This window comes from Stigmatopora nigra, chromosome 6 (genome assembly GCF_051989575.1).
Source record: "Stigmatopora nigra isolate UIUO_SnigA chromosome 6, RoL_Snig_1.1, whole genome shotgun sequence".
In the NCBI taxonomy this organism is placed as follows: domain Eukaryota; kingdom Metazoa; phylum Chordata; class Actinopteri; order Syngnathiformes; family Syngnathidae; genus Stigmatopora; species Stigmatopora nigra.
In genome coordinates this window covers 6,934,070-6,948,791 of record NC_135513.1, presented here as the reverse complement: position 1 = coordinate 6,948,791, position 14,722 = coordinate 6,934,070, and the positions used below count along the sequence as shown (strand labels likewise).

General features: G+C 39.1%; 1 protein-coding gene across 1 annotated transcript in view; it reads left to right on the top strand.

Annotated features, from left to right (window-relative positions):
• The window catches only part of tnrc6c2 (trinucleotide repeat containing adaptor 6C2), a 100,444-nt gene that overhangs the window by 43,488 nt on the left and 42,234 nt on the right, over positions 1 to 14,722 (top strand). The window contains exon 4 of the mRNA XM_077718289.1: positions 11,560 to 11,635. The gene's annotated coding sequence lies outside the window, so the exon portion shown is untranslated. The remainder of the gene's footprint in view (positions 1 to 11,559; positions 11,636 to 14,722) is intronic.

Below are 14,722 nucleotides of genomic sequence, written 5' to 3'. Positions count from 1 at the left end.
TGCACACCAGCAGACAGCTTAATAATATTGTCGCTGCTATTAAATAATGAGGATGATAACAGCACTAGTAATTACAGCACTCATAATTATAACGATGTAAATCATGTTCAGAGTTGGGAAGTAAAGTGTGTACTAATGTACGCACGTAAATAACATGAATGTGATTAAGTGTTTAGGATGACATAATAAGAGTTTTGAATCATAATTTATGAAACGGTGGTGCTGTTTCTTTAATTTCCAAGCATAAATGCTTTGGAAATGTTTTATTTGTTTTTCACCATTCTGTAGCATGGTTGCACAAGGCTTACTCAAGTTTTACATCACTTTTTGGATGCTGGTGTACTATTGCCTGATATTATTCAAGATAAAATGCCCCCACTGATGGCACTATATAGTTCAGTAAACAGCTTTGGTCAAATTATTTTTTTAAACAATTAATAATAATAATAATCTGCTCACACAGAAATATACCAGTAGTTCTGATAATGACACACGAAAAAAAGGAGAAAAAAGTCCTTCCTATTCCAGCAGAGCACCACATGACAGCTTCAGATTGTAATTGCAGTCCCATAATCAAGTCCTCGTGAACTCTGGTATTATTTCAATCAGGTGTTTGGCAATTTCCCTCAGCGGGGGTCAAGGAGCACAATGTTCCTGAGACCATTTTAGCCGCATGCAATTCATTCTACTCCACTCAGACACCTTCTTGTAGAGGTAGTTGACATTTTCTCGAGCCTTCCCCCCCTCCTTGCTTTGCCTTGACCTTTTTGCCAGTTGACGTCCATGCCTTAGCCGTTACATACTGTTTCACCCTCGGGTAATATCTCACATTTGCGGCCCAGTGATTTATTTATTACTTATAGCTTGCTTGCAGGAAACCAGCACAGAAAAAAATGCGCAGATGAAGCAAAACTTTACCCGTTTGATGACCTTTTGTGTAAGACGAATTTGAAAAAGATCAAAACTACATACTTCATCGCAGGAAAAAACCCTGAAAACTCAGAACTCTTCTGTTGAAATGCAATAATGCTGCAAGATGATGGGGAAATTCCACAATGACTAGGTTTTTAAGTGGAACGACCTACTCAATAAGTGACTTTTCCAATTTTAGCTCTCTGTACTCTCTTTTCCCCTTTTAATCCTATGATTCGCACTTGTGTTTGGATTGACTGACGGGTAGCCTAAGTGGCGTATGATTGAGGTTTATTGCAGCAGATTTGGGAAGCTGTGTTCCTATTTGCCAGAGGCTCCTTTCCTTCCACCGGCCTGCTGCTGAGTGGAATTCATTACCGTGCACACCCTATGTGGCAGCAACTAGTACAACTACTGTGACCACTCTTCTTCCAAGTCCCCTGGGAACAGTTCAATCCAAGACTTTTCTTTGATGCCAAACTGTGAATTTCTTTTCCCTTTTATCCAAACTAGGGATGAACTGCAAGGTCTCAAAAACAGCTATCTTAAATTGTGTAAATAAGGAATGCATGGTGGTACCTCTAGTCAAGAATCTTTCAGAATACAAAATATTGAAGTTTGAAACACATGGAATTGAAAACTTTGATCATTAGATATTTGGTTTATGAAATGCAAAATCTAAATGAAGAAAAACAGCTAACTTTCCTTAGAGGGTGCTGCATCATTATTTTTTATTCTTCATTACGGGCTCCAAAAAAGTTGAGTCTTTTTAAATGCCTAAATTTTCAGTTGTTATGTGTGTTTACATGTGTGCTCATCTTATGATAGCATTGTATTCAGACGCGGGTCTCTCGAATGTGAGCAATATCAGCACCAAATACCCATAAGCCCCAGGATTTGCACTGTCAGTCAACCAATTACACATAAATGCTCCTTTCTACCAATTATGCAGGTATAATGATCCCAGTGGAATTCCATCAGAATCCCACCACAATTGAATAGACACACAAATCTGCACGTGTTTCTCACATATGCAGTTGCCCTACAACTGTGTCAACTACATTGTATCCATGTGTGTGCATATGGGCTAGTTCCCAGTGAGATGGAAAAAAAGCCATCTGTCCCAGGCAAACATTTGTGAATCCCAAATGAAGACAAGTGGCTGTGCCTGTAAATTTGAACTGAACGGGATTCCGAATTGAAGTGTGGTGCATTCGTGTGTCAGTCCTAGCACCAAAATGTGGTGTGTATATTTACTTAAAACTCTACTCCACCTTGCTCTCGCTTCCAGTGCAAATCCCTCACCATTGCCACCATCACCTTCCAATTACTTCTTCAGTGTAATCCTTTCTTTTCTTCTATTGCTGCCTTTGAAGATGACGCGGTGGGAAGTGGGTCAGTAGAGAGCAGTGTCAGCTGTTTGTTCAGAGTGGAAATGTGTGTGTGAGAGTGTGTATGTGGTAAATTTACATTGTGTTTGATGTAAGTATAGCACATGCTGATGTTCATTAAAGTGCTCTCTATCCCCACCCAGGGTCTCACTGATCAGATGCAAATGAAGGCCGTGGCCCTATTAATGATACTTGGTGGCTCACGCCGGTCTTTGCTTATTCTGCACCCGAAAAATTCCCACGTAGCCAACTCTGTCTTCTTTGGGCTGGGGGGGTTGAGTTGTATTTAGCCATCAGTCTTCGGTTCTCACGTTTTTTTGTTGTTGTTTTTTTGTGGGGGGCTGGGGACTATTCGACACAATTAGGACTGAAGAGCGTCTTACTGGGATAGAAATTTGAGTGGTTTTCCCAACCTTGAAAACCAAAGAACAACCTTCAAACCAGCAAACGGCAGTTGTGCCTTATATACTACCAACAACTGAAGGCAGCACAGTTTTACAGTACAGCGAATAAGAAATCAGTCAGAAACATGAAAGCCAAAACAAAAGTATAATATTTTTCACCAGTATTCATGCTCATGCAGCTTTAGGGGTCATGGCTCCTGTCTTTGAGAGTGTGTCCCGCAAAGTGCCACGAGTCCCCCCTAGACACAAAGAGGCCATAGTCTTATGGAAATATAGTCTAGCTCCTTGCTGCCATGCTTCCAGATAATGCATGCTGCTTAAGCCCCGACTGGACCATTATGCATCTACAGGGGAGGTAGGGTCAAGAGACCTCAGAAAGAAATTGGTGTGGGGGTAGGAACTATGGAGACATTAATTCAACTTAGGTCTGGTGAGCTTTTTAAATCCCATGTGCACCTTCCACAATGCAGGCACACTTATACACACACACGTACACCTATGCATATATTTACCTAAAAAGTCATCTGAATATGTGCGCATACAAATAGGATGGATATGCACCGTGAAGTGTATGCATGCATGAAGACCTCCACATTCAAATGTAAATACACACAGACAGATAGACTTAAGCTTCATTGACACAACAGTGGAAATGCAATATTATTGTGCATGTGTCATTATATTATTTCAAATGTTTGACAGATTGGAGGATTATATCTTTGTTCAATTACAATACAGGGGAAATTAATGATGACCTATTTTTGTATCCAGTTTATCTGGGGAATGATGAAAAACAGTGGATTATTGTGAATTACTGCAATATATTGGGGAAAATTAAGTGATTTACTCTACTTTATGTCTCTTTAGTCGCGGAATGATTATAAAAAATTTAATTGCATTCAATAGCCTTTGCTTATTGTGATCTACTGAAACTAATTGCATTGTCATTTAAAAGTAGTAATAGTACACAGTAGTAATAGACATTCTTAAAATGTTGCGACCTTGCTCTTTATTGAAGTATGTGCTGTTGAATCTGTTCAGAATACAAATTCAAATCAAGCAGACAAAAGGCTTGACTTTTTCCTTGGAGAGCGTTCAATGCAGTTCAATGGGCCTACCTTTTTGCAGGTTATGTTAGGATAACCTATGCTCCTTGCAATGACTAAGGCAAATAAAATAAATTTGCATCGTGTTGGCATCTCAAGACCCAAAATATACTCTTGTTATTCAGAGAAACTACACAGAAATCCCAACATGCCCCAAACACAAGCCCATCATCACCTCTGGCTGAACACTTTAGGCGAGCGTAGCTGCCACAAGGAGCGAATGTCTCGTATCCTCTGCCGCTCTGCACTGCCGCCTCTTAATCAAGTTAGAGGCAAACAGTTTGCTGCTGAAGGTTGCGGGGGAGAAAGATTGGAAGGCTAGGAAGATGTGAGTGAGATAGAAATAGGAGTAATGAACATGCACATCTTAAGGAAAAGGTGTTTTAGTGGATGTGGAGTATTATTGTCTGTCAGCACCTCTTTATATTCATCCAGTGCACAACTGTAACACCATCACCCCTCAGAGCACATCACTCTCCTCTCCTTTCATAATCCTCCATAACCTTGTGCTCTCTTTGTCCGTCAACCTCCTCATTCCTCTGATCTTGAATCTATTTTTCAATACTTCTTTTCTTTAAAAACAGTGTCATCCTTGTTATTAAGCCCCCCCCCCCCCCCCCTCCACAGCTACATAAAATATCTCCATTACGCATTAATTGACATTTTGCATATGCCATTCTAACTCTCCTTCCATTGCCGGCAAGCGTCGCCAAGGCAACAGCGATAGGCCCCCTGTCTGCGCACGACGTGAGGGGGAGGAGGGTTACTCTTCTTCTGCATTGCTTCTTCAAAACACACACACACATATGCATAGCAATCCTATAACCTAACAGGACTCCTTGCGGCCCGCTTAGGGAATTGGTGATTTGGATCATCAGCAAGGTGGTGTTCAATAAGGGCATTTAAGCTCATTTTAGGAATTAATGAGCATTTTATGATCCTCCACCCTCAGGGCAGAAAAGGCTTTTCTCAAATGGAAATGTGCTCAATGGAGACATACGTGGAGGCCTACATTACATTGCATCCATATGCTTTTGATATATAGAGAGCAATTAGATGACGGGAATCATGTTGGCTCCCACGGACAGATGCGACAGAATCCTTTTCATCTTGGACTGCTCTGTGCTTTTCTTATTTATCGCATCAATTGGCTCCCTTTCTATGTTTGCTTTTTTTCTCTGCTTGACAGTTTTTAATTTGTGTGCTCCGCAATTTGCAACACTTGCCTTGACTAAATACGTTGATAATATGGTCACAGCGTGTCCACTTTACAGTGCACAAGTGTCTTACATTTTTCTTTTGGTATTGCTATCATTTCATTTCATTCATTCATGGGGGTGCTAGATCCTATCAATGTTGACTATGGGCAGCAGGTGGTGCAGATTCTTAACTGGTTGTTAAGTATTGTTACCTTGCGGTGTCTCACTTGGGCATTATATCGATGAATCTTGTATTCATTCATCTTCTGAACCGCTTATCTTAATGATGGTGCAGCATGGATAATGTGAATGCCATCCTGAATTTACCTTGCTTCACAAAATCAGTATCTTGCTCATGTCTGCCAATACATACTTCAAAACCTCTAGCTTTTTCAGGCGTTACTCTAACTGGAGGATGCCATCAAAAGGATGTAATTTTTTTTAAATGAAAAATGTATATCAATGTCACTTAAAGGACATGTTTTTAATTACCATAAACAAACTCTTTGCTGATTTTATTGGATTGTTGATGTGTTACTATTTTGGATGGAGGCTCATTCTTTAATAAAATGGTCAACAATTTTATTCTTCCATGCATGCTCAATTGTGTCATCAACATTAATTCACAGTTGGAAAAGTAATCTTCTTTAAATAACCCTTGCATCCACCATTCCCAAACAAATGGTACGAGAACATGCCTTCAAAAATATGAATCTATGCGTGACAAAAGAGTTAACATTTTTGTTCATATCAATGACAAAATTGTTTGTTTACCACGCACATTTTTTGTTCTCACTCCTAATGATGTGCTTAGCATTGATGTGAGCCAGCCAGCCAGAGTTGAAATTATGCCAAATGTGAGAGCAGACACACTAGAGGGAGAATAAAGCTCAATGCTTACTGTATGCTTTAAACATGTAACGGGGATGTGCGCATATGGGAGTCAAATAATGAGCATGCTGGCGTTGTATTTTAGTTCTTTGTTGTTGTTTTTTTACAGTTTTTTGTTGCTCCTGTTTTAGACATGTATGAATTACAGTTCCATTCTATTTTTGTTCTCTCATTGGAACAGGTACCTAATAATTTGTTGCAATATGATGCTCTGCATTTTATAGGAATGAGGATATTAGCTCATAATTTTACATTTTATGGAAGTCTGGACCAATCAAACCAAAGGTCTGGCAGGTGGGAATATATATGGAAACAAGATCTACTTTTCATCCAATCTAATGTCGAATGTTACAATTTTATATTTAATAACATTAATAAATAATTTTAGCTTACAAATAAGAATTGTGGTACCATCGCAGATGCTATTAACAACTATCATTGTAGTAGACAGCATTGGATTTAGTGTCTTTGGCCAGGTAGACCTAATATAAAAAAACAATGGGACTGTGTCATTATTCCCTCCTCATAAAAGGATGTTACAAGGCTTTTGCCTCCAGTCCTTATTGCAAGCAGTCGGGTAATATCACAAGTGCTAGTATTCTGAATTGCTGAATTGTCAAGCAACATAAGAGGTTTAATTGTTCCTCCAAAACTTTTGTCCATATCTCCATGTCTTCATCATCTCATTTTTATTATGTCACCTAGCACACACCATTTGAGGTGGAGCTGATGAAATAGACAATCAAGGGCATTCGGAAAACATCACCTAGTAAACGCAGAGATCCTAAATTGAAGAGCAGTGCAATTTCCGTCATGGGTAGGAATTAATACCACAAGCGGGAGTGATCCCAGCCTGTGATTATAGTCGGGATGTATGAGATATGCTTGGGTGCTCATAGTAAATGCACACGTTTTATTAGACTTATCACACATGCAGACACACGAGGTTGGCTGTTAAAAATACATCTTTTTATCCTTAAAGATGCGACAAATGGTGCAATAAGAGACTTGACTTTAAACAACACTTTGATTGCGAATCAATTTGTTTTACATTAAACTCAGTTGTTCTCTGCTGGGTGCTATTAAAGTTCAAATTATAAGAGCCTAGGCGCTAGGCATTCACTGTAAAGTTAATTATACTGCAGCTATAAAATATCCGAGCAAAATTTCCAGATGAAATATGCTTATATATTGACTTAAAATTGTTCATTTTTGTTTGCAGTTTCGGCAGCTGCGGAAAGGTTTTAAAATAATAATAGATAACTTTAGATTGTCAGCCATATTCTTCTCTCCCTCAGGAGTCGCCTTAGTTATTTCAATTAAGTTGTCACCCTTTTAATCAGGCAGCTTCAGGTAATGTTTTATAGTATTGAGCCAACATCAACCATAGCTGAACCCCACACACCACCGGAATTCTTTTCAATCATCTCCGACGTAGCCAGGGACCAAGACAAACCCTCGGCACAGTCAAACTCACATTCACACCTCTCCTCAAACACCACCCCCTCCTTTTCCCAGCCTCTCGTGTCCCCTCACTTTAATTAGCTCCAGATTAAATTAAAAGCTATATGTTGGCGTTAATTGATTTATCTTGCAGGGTCTATAATTACAGGTTCTCAATGGAGAGATAGACTCCCCCCTCCAGCCTCTTTCTCTTTGTCTTTTTGTGTGCGTGCTTGATCGCCACCCTAAGCATAATAAGCATTGTTTGAGCCAGTCAGAGGTTAGAAGCGCAGCCGGCGCTCGACCAGATGATGCAAATCGTCAGTTTCTCTCGCCACACAATTACAGCTTTATTAGATGTAATTATTTTGTTAGAGTGTCTCAATTTGTACTTGTTGTGGGCCATTTAAGCCATTACACAGTGTACATGCCCGTCCATACTTGACCTGATTTGTTATGTGTGACACTTTCATTCAGTTATTATTGTGCCGTGTTGTCTTTGTGGCAAGTCTGGCTGAGAAGTACAGTCAAAGTACACACAAATCGCTGCTAATATTGGCGGAAAGCAAATATACAATATTCATACCAATATACTACAACAGACGTCAAAAGCGGGCCGTAAAATTTGTCCCAACGGCCACAACGGGCCCCTGAGCCGCGAATTTGAGACCAATATCCTAGACGAATGTGGCTAAAACGTTTGAGGAAAAAAAATCATGATTTGTGCATTCATAAATGGAAACCGATGCTGCTGTTTTGTCCATCTTTTTTCAAACCATCCATGCGCAACCTGATGCAATGTCAGTTGTCTGTCCGCTGTGACGTGACAGTCTAGCTGGGCAAGCTGTATGAAATCAGTCCACTGGGGAAAGTGAGCATGTGTCAAGCAGGGTCAGACATCGGGTTCACTGTGGTGGCAAATGTGAGAGGGGGTAAAAAAAAAATATTGAATTTAACATGGTGAGTGAGAGGGAAGAGAACAAAAAGGGTAATAGGTAGAAGAACTCATGAGGAGGATAAGCTTGAGGAAGATGGATGGCGGGTATGAGATGAAAAGAGACATGGCTCATCTGCTTTTGCTCTTTGGCTGCTGCGAAATTGCAGGATTTCCTAGATCGGCCAAGTGTGGAAGTGATTTTTTCCATTGCCAGTCTTGGTAACTACCCTCCCTCCATCCATTCACCTCTGTAGTGCACATTTTCCTTTGCCGTCTTTGTTCCCCTGACATCTTCGCTGTCACATAGCCATGGATTAACTTTATATTTTAGATCAGATTACAATCCTTTATTCTCTTTGTGGCTTCTACAGTACATATTGCTCCAATATCCGTGATTTTAGAGGATCTTTTGGATATTAGTACATGGTTATCATTCAAGAGACATGAAAGATGCCTCAAGTAGTGAATTGTATCTACACTTATCGCCCAATGCTATAAACCATGTAATGTATTTGGTGAATTGAACGATGCTAATGCACTGTACATCAAATCTTTACTATAGTCTTGTTCTACTAGTTATATACCATGACACAAATTGGATTAAAATGTTGAATGCAGAACAAAATCTGTTCAAAAAAATGGATGCAACTGTGACATCAATGGAGTTGTCAACTAATTACATTTCAATGTGGGCGTTTTCCACTTTGAAAAATATTCTAAATCAATACAGTTAGCTGACAACTTTATTGGTTTCAACGATACATGCAGTTGTCGTATAGATTATCTCTGCATGTGGGACAAGGTCTTCTCAGTAGTAGGCTTTTATTTGCTGTTACATCCCCATTGAAGTGAACACCATTCTCTGTGAAATCCATCAGATAAGCTACATTAGGAGATGCAGTCTGGCTAATAAAAGGCTCTCAAAAATGCACCACTTTTGCCAGCCCCTGATCGCTTTAGACCACAGTGATTGCAAGCTCAGAGATTCTCTCTTAATGCTCAAGTAGACTTGTCTGACAAATATTATTTGACATGATTGCTGAAAATATTTTTCAGAATGTGTAAGCCTGAAGAGTAACTTACAGTGTGGGTGTTCAGTGACAGTGGTTCCCAAAATTGAGACCATAAAGGCTCAGCTATTTTACTCTATACAAAATAGGCCAAAATGTAATTGTTATTTTTTTTTACATCCACATATAACACAAAACAAAATGAAAAATATGATCTATAACAGAGCATTTAAAATCTGACTGACATCCAAATGACTGTAATTCCAAATTTTTCTCAAAAGTAAAGTACTAATCTTTTAATGTTTGGAGTTGAAGAACTGTTCATGACAGTCAATCGTCGTAACTGATGGCATGAGTTCTTTCTATTTTGCCTTTAAAAGTAAGTGAACCTCACATTGACTGGATGCGATACTTAAGAAGATAAGTAGGTCAATATTAGTCTGGCTTTGAAACATCGAAGCAAGCAGACAGCGTTTATGTAGTAAATTACTTTTTTGGCTTAGAGTTTTTCATTCTTTTCAAATTCAGAATGAACTCACTAAACTTGAAATGTAAAAGTAGGCACGTTATTTTCCAAACACAAATTATTCTGACAATAAATTCCCAAGTGGCAAACAAAGTCATCATTTTATTTTAAGCCAACTTTTCCATTGATATAGTGCTCTCTCTCAGGCTTTGGAATGACCGATGATGGACACTCTCGCACACTGTGTTCCGCCCCATCATTTGTTAAGTGATTTATGATTAATTGCACATTATTAACTAAACTGAGATTGTTCTCCAGATACACGGGCGTCTATAATCTCAGATTTGTTTCTTAATGGACCCTTTAGTCATAATGTTCCTTTCTACTCTGATCCCTCCTTAATGTATTCTTGACTTTGAGAAAATTCCAAAGATTGATTATTTTGGACAGTTGAATATAATCAGGATGTTCAAGGGTAAAAACTAATATGAAGAAATGGGGTTTGGCCCTTTTAACAAGACAGTTAAGAGAGATTTGAACCCAGCCCTTCTATGGAACGAGTTTCCTCATGACCAGTCTGACGAAAAAAAGTAATGCAAATGTCTGCCTGTCTAGACCTCATTGCATTTACCTATTAACAGAGAAGGCTAACTGCTGCCTGGAGTCATTAGGATGCATGCTTTAGTGACCGTGCTTTGGCCGAGTATTTGTACCACGTTAAAATTCATCTAACTCGTAGCACCCCGCCTTAGTAATAATGCTGTGTTGATTTTAGCCCAGGTGGCAAACGTGTAAGCCTGGCATCACCACAATCTAATGATAACTGCTATTGTCGTATAATTAATGTGTAATTAGAACGCGTGTTTCAGTAGTGCTCGCGTCGTTAAGAGCAGAACACAGACGCGTTGATTGAACAAATGTTATCTTAGCAGAAGTAAATCAAGGTGTCATTAGATGAGGTGGTGTCTGTGCAACAGAGCATGGAGCCAATGCAGGTAGAAAAATAACGTATTTAATTATTTTTTTTTACCTCCAAAGTACAGTGAATATAGAAAGAACACAAAGTTCCATCACCTGTGAAACTATTTTTAGAACATGCCCACGGGTTACTCGTATGTCTACATTACACTGCAAATTAAATCATTTCTAAAAAATGTTTTTTTCACCTTCTGAATTGCTCAAATTGATTAACAACTCCGTATATCTATTTTAATGTGCTTTTACCCTCCAGTGGGAATATTCTTTTTAAATACCCCAGCGCTTTCCCAATGTAAGATTGGTCCAGCTAATTGTTTACAGAAAGTATTTGGCATGCACTGTCAGATATCATCCTGTGGAGGAAGGACACAAAGATTAGTGTGTAAGTGTGATGTGTGTGTTGGGGTGTGTGCGCGGATGGAGGGCACACATCACACAGATAGGTGCATTGAAAAAAAAGGGAGCATGCAGGAAGAGGTAGAAATGAGCACAGGCGTGAAATTGGCACCATACCCACCACCACCCACAGCCCCTGTTCCCATCACAACCCCCTCAACCACCACTTTCATATCCTCTCTGCTTGGTTCCATACAGCCAATCACCCTGCTTGCTCTGACTATATAGCCATCCTTGTGTGGCTACCCTGGCAAACTAAGTGTGGCCCTTGTACCTGTGCTTACCATGCCAAAGCCATGCATTGTCCCTTCACTCATATTCACACTATTAACACACACACACACATGCACTAACACATACGCATCACTCAGCCATTTCTATTCCTTGTATAGAGTGGTCATAACTCATCTTAATTGTGTTTTGTAGGTGGGTCTCAAGCATAATGTGCATGCATGATGAAATGTAGCCAGTAAGTGGAGTGAGGGCAAGACACGAGATGGAGGTAAGCAGTCAACCTATTGGTCCCGCCACAAAACACACATTAAGCATTTATGGTACATTCAAACTCAACCTTGGCTCACATAAAATACACTCATTAAAATACACACAAGTAATAGGAATGGCCCTCAAATAAAGAAATTAAACATGCACAGTTGCTATACATACATAATTACATTGGCTGCCTGCATACATTGCACTCTAAATGAGAATGTGTACGTATTAGAAATAACTCGGCATCTGATGCAAGGTGGCCAAAGCCACCCATTTTATTTGGAAATAAGATGTTTTTTTAAAGTATTTTACCATTCATTTTTGTCTTGTGTCCTATTGAATAGGCTTAGTTCATTATGTGGCATTTAAGAGGAAACTGTTGGTGCTATTTATAAAATCTTGTAATTCAAATCTTTGAATAGTTGCTGTAACAACAGCATTCATTGAACTCTATTTCTTAAAGCTGTGCAGGATTACCTACTGCGTTGATTCTACAGTCACACTGTTAATAGTACCACCTTTGCTCCTCGCATGCATTTCCTGTATAATGATGATTCCCAACTCCTGAACAAATACAGTCACACGCTTGAAATACAGTATGTCTATAAACGTGCACTCACACTGGTGTGCCTCTCTCCCCCTGGATAGCTTTGTTAATCAGTGTCGTAGTAAATTAGGGGCCTAGGGGGTAATAGTAGGGGCATAATGAGCTCCTGTGACTGGTGAAAGTGTTTTCATGTTGACGAGATTGGTGGATAATTAAAGGAGGGACCTGAGCTCTGCTGACCATCTGAATCCTCTTTTCAAACTTTAGTAAGGGCTTTCAAAGGTAATAAACTGTGGAGAGAGGGGAATTGATCAAAAACAAATGTAGTAAGACATGCAAATGACTTGGTTGGAGTGTGATAGCTGTGCACAATGTCATTCAGCAAGGTTATGGATAAGTCCTGCCAATAATATGGAGGGATGTGTTGATAGTAAAGCTCTACTAATTACATATTTCTTTTCTTATCTTTGAGCTTCTTTTAGCCCCCTATGTTTTGGTCTGATTTCCAGTTCTCATTAAGCTGAACCATTTCATTATCCTGTGTTGGTGCTTTTCCTTCCTATAGTCATCGTAGAACTTAACTTAAGATGATTTTTTTTACTAGATGGAAAGAGATCATAATGTAATGGAAAGGACTCAACTGGTTGAATATGAGTTGATCCATGTTTGTATTTACTACTTGTTTGATTGATTATTTTAATGCCATCTATTATTAATTGGAATAATGAAAAATATGATGATCCATATCCCATCCATTTTCAATGGAGCTTGCACATTATTATCGTGGTTAAGCTGAAACATACCCACTATAAGTGAGAGGCAGGGTTTACTATCACTTTGAAATTAATGGAATATTTGGAGTCTTCCATGAACCTAGCATGAATGTTTTATGAGCGATGAAGCTGTAGTGTCTCTAGAAAACCCATGCAAACATGTTGAGTAAATGCAAATTCCACCTCGGGAACTCTAAGGCAGATGTGTTAAACCATTAGATTCCACCATGCTGCCTCCATTTTCTTAATAGAACAGGAAAGATAGGTCTTTTATTTCTATCACGATGCCCCGAACCAACTTTCAGATTAAACAAGAATAAAATATGTAGCTGTCAAACTATTTTCATACTTTTATAATGGTTAAATGTCTTAGAATGTTGTGTAATACATTACTTTAGAAAAAGGCAGCAAATAAGAGTTTCATGATGATAAGCATAATAATCTTTTGGGGTTATTTTCTAATATAAACAACTCAAAGAAAATTGGATTGTATTCAACCTTCTCTCCGTGTAAGGCTCTATTGAGTTGATAAAATGACTTTGGCTCAAATAAACCTTTGGCTATCTGTGCAGCTGTCATCCGGATAAACATGTCTGTTAAGGGAGTTCAAATGGCAAACTTGCTTAGAGGGATTTAAATTGTCAGTAGTTTTCCCATCAGAATAGGGAATTCTAGTAGACTGCAACAAACCCCTTCATTCTCATATTTTGCTCTGCCTTTTTCAGCTGTGAAAAGACAGAGAATACCTCTAATGGGGTCTTTCGTCTCACCTCCAATTTGGGTTTTACTACCACCTATCTCTGGTCTCTATTCTTCTGTACCCGCTGCCACCCTCTCCTTTTCCCCTATGGTGCAAGGTGATGGGGGTGTATGTGTGTGGGGGTTGAGCAGCACGCCTCAGGGATTATACAGCCCTCTCACATGAAAGATTCATGATGCACAACCGTATGTGTGTGTGGGGGGGGGTGTATTTCTGTCTGTGTGTGTCAGGCATGGCTGCAAAAGAGAACAGAGACAGGGGGAAAGGGAAAAAGGGGGCATGCTTGGTACAGCATGTGAGACAAATAGGCTAAGCACAGCAGGGTTTACTCTCCAGGTTGTGATTATACTACTGGGTTTCTTGCAAACCTCCAACCACCCCCATTGCCCACCACACACCTCAATCTACACAGTCTTGTTTTGGACAGGCAGATTTATTCAGAAATATTACATATGCTGACCAGTTTGATACCTTAGATTATTCTGACAACGTTGTTTATGCTTATAGCAATTACTTGATTGTTCCGGGTTTCAGGGTTTAACTCTGTTTTCATGCAGAAAATTGGCAGTTAGGGGTGTCCAAACATCTGGTTTCCATGCTTAACCATCTGAAATGAATGTTATTTATTATTAGGAAACTTTTGGGTATTAGTGTTAGTGATATTGCTGCTATAATATGAAATTCTATAATTTTTTAATCTTATTATAACGATTTTTCCTTTTGCCAATTGGGACCACCTTTTCCATTTCAAGATTCTGTCTAAATAATAGGCAATTGCAATTTTTTTCAAAGATATATGAAAGCTTTGTAAACGCTAGTAGAAAGGTCTCCTAGAAGAGTAAAGCCGATAGACATATAAGAACAAAGAAAATATACGGTATTGTGTGTTTTCACTCTCTAAAGGCTTAGATGAACTGAAAATGACCATTTAATTTCACTACACTCCAAGGACTGGCGTGCCATGAATACATTGTCTCTTAGGGTGTGTTTCAAATTCTCAAAACGCTAGGGCAAATG